Source organism: Ziziphus jujuba, chromosome 12 (assembly GCF_031755915.1).
Source record: "Ziziphus jujuba cultivar Dongzao chromosome 12, ASM3175591v1".
Classification (NCBI taxonomy): Eukaryota; Viridiplantae; Streptophyta; class Magnoliopsida; order Rosales; family Rhamnaceae; genus Ziziphus; species Ziziphus jujuba.
Genome location: NC_083390.1, coordinates 13538652 through 13546859, shown reverse-complemented (window position 1 = coordinate 13546859; position 8208 = coordinate 13538652).

Sequence of the window (8208 nt, the reverse complement as noted above, 5' to 3'; positions counted from 1 at the left end):
CTAACATTGTACTCACTTGGTAAATCTAAACGATATGCATTGCCGTTTAGTCTTTCCAACACTTGAAGAGGTCCATCTCCTCTTAGCATAAGTTTAGACTTGCGTTGGGCTAGAAATCTTTCTTTTCTCAAATGTAGTCAAACTCAATCTCTAGTTTCAAACACTATAGGGATTCGGCCTTTATTAGCTACATGTGCAATTTGCTCCGTTCTTCTTTTAATGTTTGCATGTGCCTTCTCGTGTATCTGCTTTACAAATTATACTTTTTCCTTTCCATCAAGATTAACACGTTCATTCATCAGCAAAGGTGTTAAATCTAATGGAGTTAAAAGATTCATACCATATAAAATTTCAAAAGGAGCAATTCTATTATATGCAAATTCTACATGAGATAAACAATCTTCCCAAGTTTTAATATTTCTACCAATTAAAGCATGCAACAATTTATACAAAGTCCTATTCACTATTTCAATTTGAACATTTGCTTGTGGATGACAAGTACTAGAAAATAATAACTTAGTACCTAATTGTGCCTACAATGTTTTTTTAAAAATAACTTAGGAACTTAGTATCTCTATTGGATACAATTGTTTTATGCATGTCATGCAATCTAACAACTTCTTTAAAGAACAAATCAACATCATAAGATGCATCATCAGTTTTGTTACATGCAATGAAGTATGCCATTTTATAAAAGCTATCCATGACAACAAAAATAGAACCCTTTCCACACTTTATCCTAGGCAAACCTAATACAAAATCCATAGAAATACATGTCCATGGTTAAGATGGAATAGGCAAAGGCATATACAACTGGTGGGGTTGTAAACGTGATTTTGACTTCTTACAACTTAATGCATCTCTCATAATCTCTCTCAACACCTCTTTTCATGTGCAGCCAATAAAAGTACTCTTGGAAAATAGTCAAAGTTTTAGCTATTCCAAAATGTCCCTTAAGACTACTCCCATGTGATTTCCTCACTAACAGCTTACATATACACTAACAGCTCGCGTATACTACATGATGGAATGTAAAGTTTATTATCCTTAAATAAGTATCTCTCAAATTTATAAAATTTTCCATTACCATATTTTTCATAAAGTTTATAAATTTCAGTAAAATCATTATTACATGCATACAAACTTTTAACTTATTCAAAACCTAAGCAATCTAGTATCTAAAGTGGAAAGTAAAACATACTTGCGGGATAATGCAGCAACCACAATATTTTCCTTACCTTGCTTGTAGCAAATGACATTGGAAAAAGATTCAATGAATTCCATCCATTTACCATGTCGTCTATTAAACTTACCTTAGCCTTTTATGTGCTCCAAAGATTCATGATCAATATAGACCATATAACATATGAAGCATATCATTTATCCTAGAGATAGGGTGCCTATACTTAACATTTATATTGCTTATAGCCCTAGAATCAATACATATTCTTCATATTCCATCTTTTTTAAAGATTAATAACACTGGAACAGTACACAGATTTATACTTTTTCAAATATAATCTTTTTATAACAATTTACTTAACGTTGAAGCTCTTTTGTTTCTTTGTGATTACTTCTATATGCTAGTCGGTTAGGATTTGTTAACATGGAACAAAGTCAATTTGATGTTCTATCCCTTGAATGGGTGGAAGTCCACTTGGTATCTCTTCAGAAAAGATATCATCAAATTCTATAATAGAGAAGCTATAGAACTAGGAAGTACAAGATCATCAGGGTTAGCTAAATGATTCAAATAAGCTTCCATATACATCATTGCAAATATAAGCTTTTTACATAAGAAAGCTGTCTTGATCTCACTTGTTTTTTCATAGAACCCCTATTTCCTTTCCTCTTTTTTTCTCTACCTCACTCATGGACTTACCTAATTTAACTTTAGAATGTGATTTGGCTGCATGGTGAAAATTACCTATAAGGGCTGTGTGATCACTTTTGGCTGTGGGAATGGTGGATTCGGCCTTTGTTGTTACTCAACCTCTCTCCTTCGTTGCATCTTCAGTTGGTCTTCAGAAACCTCTTTAGGGGCATCAGCATAACCTTATCATCTTGGTAAGACAATACAATTTTGTTTACCCAACCATGGTGTTTAGTATCTCTATCAAATTGCAAGGTCTATCCAATAATATGTGTCTCACATGCATAGGTACAACATAACAAAGCGCTTCATCCTCATAATCCTTAATGCTAAATTTTACCTTTACTTATTTATTAACTCTAATTTTCCCACTATCATTTAACCATTGTAATTTATAAGGATAGAAATGATTCATAGTTGTTAAACCTAATTTTTCAACCATAACATTACTAGCTACATTAGCACAACTTCCTCCATCAATTATCATACTACATATCTTATCTTCAATTTGGCATCTAGTATGAAACATGTTCTATTGCTGTACTTGATCTTCATCTTTATAGACTGTTAGGGCTCTTTTCGTAACTAAACCCAAATCTACTTTCATCATAAACTTGTGTTGAGACTCCTCTTCATCTTCATTTATGTTATCCTCTAATGCTAGCATTAACTCATCATCTACCTCATCTTCTTCATCCTCAGACTCAATATCCTCCTTATCCTTAAATACCATGATTCTATTCGAACATTGGCTTACAATGTACCATCTACCTTGACATTTAAAGCATAAAATATCTCGATTTTTAGATGCAATAGGATCAGTTTTACTAAGCCTATTTAGTTCTTTTTCCTCTTTTTTTGACCTAGGTGCCTTCTCAAGGTGGGATTTGATCTCTAACTTGCTAGACTATATTTCCATTGATTCATTGAACCCACTAGTCATATGATGGTAGTACCCCTTCTCTTTAATTGTTGCTCAATTTTGATCGCCATATGCAACATATCATCCATCTTTATATAATATTGCAATTCAACTTGGTTGATTTCTCCTTATTTAAGCCTGCCAAAAATCTGACCATGGTAGCTTCAAAATCCTCCACAATGTTAGCCCTCATCATGAGCAACTCCATCTCTTTGTCATAATCCTCTATACTCTTACTATCCTGTGACAAATATTGAAGCTTTTGATAGATCATTCTGTAGTAGTGACTAGGGATAAATCTTTTCCTCATAATTTGTTTCATCTCCTTCCAAGTCTCCACTGAACATTGACTTGCTCTTTTCCGGGTTATGGACTCCTTGTTCCACCACTTAATTGCATATTCTCCAAATTTTGGGGTAGCAAGTTTAACCTTCTTAGCTTTTGAAAAGTATTGACACTCAAATACTATCTCCATATTTTACTCCCATCTAAGTATGCTTTGGGATCACTTTTTCCTTGAAAAGGTGGAATTTTGAGTTTAATACCACCTAATTTTATTCAACTTTTAATGGTCACCTTGACCCCTAACCAACTTGTGATTAGAAACCTTGTTATATAATGAAAACGCCACAATAGGTGATGGAAGGCCTATTGATAAGTCAAACTAAAACACTCATTCATTAACGGTGTTTTAGGTGTTCAAAAGAATAAAGAGAATTCAATCTCACAAATAATTTTCTGTATAAAATTCAAGCTTGATTTCTCATTGAAAATAAGCCTTTACATAGGCTTTGAATGAACAAAATAAAACCCTAAAAGGATTAGAAAATTTCGACCAACATAGAATCCAATTAGGAAATTGCCTAATTTCACATCCTTTCCTAATCAATTTGGATTAATTAATATGCTTATTTTTAAATTAGAAATTAATTAATTTACAATGAAAATAATAACTTTATTAACTTCCCCAAAACTCAAATAAAAATTTTTATTTCCTTTCTTTTCTTTCTTTTCCTTTCTCACTCACGATTTCATTGATTTTTGCATCACTCTTGGCTTTTTCTCCAAGTTTCTCACTCTCAAGTTTGTTAAAATTTGATTTAGGGGGATTTAGGGGGATTTATGTGTATGTTTCAAGTGTTAGTGTAACAATTTGTAACAAAATATCCCCATTATATAAGTTTGACTAAATTTGACCAAGTGAACCATGTGTGAATCCAAGGTTAACTTTTTCTATAGTTAAGATTTTGGTTTGACTGATATGTCATTGTGTAGAGCTCATCAATACGAGTTCATAAACTGCTGGCACGTCTAATTTTGAGTTACGGATAAAAAGTTATGGTTCTGAAAAATTTTAAACATCAGTTTTATATCAATGTCCAAACCGTCTTATATTTTTGTCTATTAGTGACCCAATAACCTATATAAATGTTGGGAAGCATACCCAATAGGGAACAAATCTCAAAATATCTATTTTATCCCCTAAACCTAAGAAACCTCTCTCCAAATCCATGTGTCCGAATCGGATCGATCCAAACCACGTTTAATGCCTAACTAGGTCACTACCATTTTCTCAAATTTCGGCCACCATCTACCTACACATGCTAGCCATGCATATTACCCACCTCTTGATGACCAAGCTGGCCAAATTTTAGGCCAAACCACCAATCGTCGCCTCAGGATCTGCTGTTTGGCATTTTCGAACCATTTGGGCATTTTTTGGCTGTTCCAAGCCAACCTACACACCCCTCTCTTCCATTTTTGGATCCTCTGAATCCATTTCCATGCTCCATTTGCCTAAATTCCTCACCATTTGGGAGATACATTAAGAGGAGGTTGGCCAAGTTTTATGACAAGTTGTCCAGCCATTGGTGACATTTTTGGACCAAGATTAGCACACCATTATATTTCTTATCTCTTGGGTTTTCCATTGATATAAAGTTTGTGAATTTTGGACATCATTTGATAATTTTTTCATTTTTGGATCAATTAGTTAAATACCGGATAAATTTGGACTGTGTTTGGACAAAAGTGGTCAAATTGGTTAAAATTAAAGTTAGATTAGTGTAATTAGATATTAATAGGATCCATTATAATGATCAATTTTAAAAGATTAGCCTTAGAGTAAAAGATCCCAATTTTGGATATAAGGTCTTAAAGATACGTAGTATAATTGGACAAGTCGATGTTTAATTTTTTTAATTTTACAGTTGTACAAATTATTTTAAGACATTTGGTACACACCAATGTCTTTGGTTTAGCTCTTGGAGCCTAAGAAATATTTTATTATATGACAGGCACTCATATTGAGCTTGAAAACGATCCCGCAAATGAGCAAGAATGAGCATTTATATCTTTTTAAGTTGTTTTGGACATGCTAGTACAATATATATATATATTTGATTTGAATATTTTACATATCTAACATTTGATGTAAATGTTTATTTTGTGCATATATGAATATTTACTTTTACATATATGTGTTATCATTTTATATGACACTTGATAATATTTTAAATGATTTCTAACTCTGATGAGTTCATAGTGAACTTGTGGATCATGTTATTTAAATATCCTGGTATTTAAATTGAAGATTTAAATCATTTCAGAAAATAATTGATTTTGAGAAAGTGAATTGAAAAGTTTATGTTTTTAAGCATGTTTAAATGTTTTATAATTATGTATCTAAAAAAATGGTTTATGGTGATATGTATTTCTCTGTGATATTTATAGTTTTGAAATAAAATGATAATTTGAAATGTTTGGGATATTTAAACAAATGATTGGATTTGAATATGAAATTATGTTTTACAATACATTATTGTTTGAAAATGTATGATCTTACAAATATTGTTTTATGGATACTGTATTGTTTATTTTTAATTGGTATCCCATATAATACCAGTGTTTCGAATCAGTATCATATTATAGCGTGCAGGTTTGCTATGATACCTGTAGTACACTAAGGGCCGTGAGATTAGGTTTATTCTACAGGTTAATTATTGGTATGGTACCTTTCTCATATTAAAGGTCGTGAGGTGGGGTTCATCCCACAGGTTTATATTGCCACGTTGCTTTAGGATACTAAAGGTCGTAAGATGGATTTATCTCATAGGTTTCATTTATTTTACTGTCCGATGGTGTTTCAAGACGCCGTGCACCGCTTGGCAACGCTAAGTATATCGTATGGTATGTTGTTTATGTTTTTGAGTGTATTATTGGTTTTCCAATATTTGTGATTATTACGCTCTTTCATAATTATTTTGTGAAATTGTGTTTATATTATATTATTTTATGCTCAATAATTATATAATGATTAAAATAGTTTATAATATTTTAATGATCATGCACTTTATATTATTTAAGCATCGATTCTATGATATTGATTTGGGGTATAAGTTTGGATTTTGTGAACGGGTTTTTAAAAAGGGAGTCTTTCAAAAGAGGAACGAGAGATCTTGAGAGAAAATTTTACAGAAATAAAGTATTATTTTCTATACTATGCCACTTACTGAGATATCTTTATCTCATATTTTATTTGTTTTTGAATTCATTCTCCTAAAGCAGTTAGCTTGCAATCTATCTAGTGCACCACTTGTTTTTCCGTGCTTCCCACCGTAGCAGCAGTACTTGTCTTTCTCTATTTATCTTTATTTTTCTAAACTTATTTGTATAAGTTGTTCTTCTAAATTTTACTAATACTCTTAGAATGCTATAATCTAGATTTTGGGCATAGTATTGACTATATTTTTTATTTATGTAGTTATGGCTTATAGTATGACGAGCTATAGTTATGGACTAATTGTGGATCTATATGTTGTTGTAGTTTTATCGTTATATTAAGATATTATTGATATTGCTTGTATTCTCTTGTCCACATTTTAAGTGAGGTTTCATTGAATATCCTCTAGAACTTGTTTAGTGGGATTTCATCAGGCAGAACCACCCTGAAGATTCTGGAAGGGTTCCCGAGACAGATCTTGTCAGTTAAGATGCACTTGTATAGTTTATGTGGGATTGTATTAATCAAATGTGTTGAATTCTTTTTGTTTTTGAGTCAGTACATGAGAAAAAGTGTTTTGTCATGATAATGCTAAAGGAAAAGATTGTTGATCAATTTTTGTCTATTGGCAATTTTCATGATCCAAAATATTAAGTTATAAATGTGTTAATCTCAATATATGCTAGAGCATTAATAACAAATCTCAATTATTTTCACTCAATAATTTTTTTTTTTAATTATTTCAACACTTGATTTTTACAATTTACTTGGATCGATTTATGTCGGGGGTATTTTAATTTGAATTTAAATGGTTTTTCTAGATTTTTTAGAAGTCAAAATACTAAATTCTAACAATATTGGAATTATTGTTTGAACAATCAAACTTACTCTTTGAACAATAACATCTTTGTTCGAACAATGATTCAAACATTGTTAAGGTTTGGACACATTTCAGGAAAATAAAGCCAAAGTATTTATTGAAGTTACAAACAAATACCAGTAGATAATAATAATTAATAACTATTGAAATAAGTAACTTGTTTAACTACTGTCGATCTTAAAATTAATCAAAGAAGTTGTAATCTTTTTAGATGTATATGCAGGCATGCCATCTTCAACTTGAAGGAAATAAAATAAAACAAATAAAAATGCACAATAATTTAACTTCAACCAGACAACTCTACTTAAAAACAGAGAACAAAAAAAATTTAATGGATTCTTTTATTGCCTAAATTAAAAAACTAGAACAATGAAAGCAACTAGAATAACGAAAGTTAGAATACTGAATAAAAACTGAAAAAAGAATACTGAATAAAAATTGAAAAACTGAGTGAAAGACATTTTAAAAGAGTTATGCTGTTGTCTTAAAATTGTATGTGCCGTCCATCTTTTATCTACCCTTTCACATAGATCTCCAGGTCACATTCTTTTTGAAATAAACTACCCTAGTTGACAAACTAGATAAATAATAACTTCCTAGATAATAATGAAACTCATTTAATCAACTAGATAAAAATAAAAATAAAACAAATAAATAATCTTAGCGCAAGTTAAAATTTTTAATATCTTGGTATAATAAGTTAATCTTCGTCAAACTCTTTATTTTGGTGAAAAATGTGATTCAAACAGCTAATAATATATTTTTTAATAAATAAAAAATATAATTTAGATAATATAAACCTTATTATTCAAACTAATTAAAAAAGTATAGAAAGACGGATTAGGCAAACCTTTTTTTATGATACAGCATTTTGCTGTTAGTTTTTGGCTAGATACATCAGAATTTTGCTTTGTTTGTTTGTTTTTTTTTTTTTTTTTTTTTTTTTTTTTTGATATTGTTATTACTATTTTTTTTAATCCAAAATAAAACGAATAAGAAAAAGGCTTGTCCACTGAGCCTTTCATCCTTTT